Raw genomic sequence first — 416 nt, forward strand, 5'->3', positions numbered from 1 at the left:
GTTGAGACTAGAAGCGCGACGTATGCATGTACGGCTCATGCCTTTGCGCATGTAGCTCGTGACAGCAGTCCTCCTCGGCCGGGATGCATACATCGAGTGCGCAGGGGCAGAAGGCATGGATGGCAGGAAGGAGCATAAGGGCGGTGAGAGGCAGAGAGGGGCCACCGGTTCCTACCATGGCGGGAGGTGCGCGATTGGGTAAGAGGAGTGTAGTACCCACCCTTACCTCTACGAAAGTCTGATTGTGTACCCCTATTACCCCGTAGTTTCGGTAGCCCCACCACCCCCTCGAGTCCTCCGAAGCTCCAGAAGGCTGAGTAGTTGAGTAATCCCTAGCTACCGGGAAAGGGCGACATAGACGTGTGGGTTTCCAGGTGAAGTCGACTGCCTGCGACAGTCAGCGATCGGACTGCCCG

The sequence above is a fragment of the Guillardia theta genome, assembly GCF_000315625.1.
Source record: "Guillardia theta CCMP2712 unplaced genomic scaffold GUITHscaffold_658, whole genome shotgun sequence".
NCBI lineage: Eukaryota > Cryptophyceae > Pyrenomonadales > Geminigeraceae > Guillardia > Guillardia theta.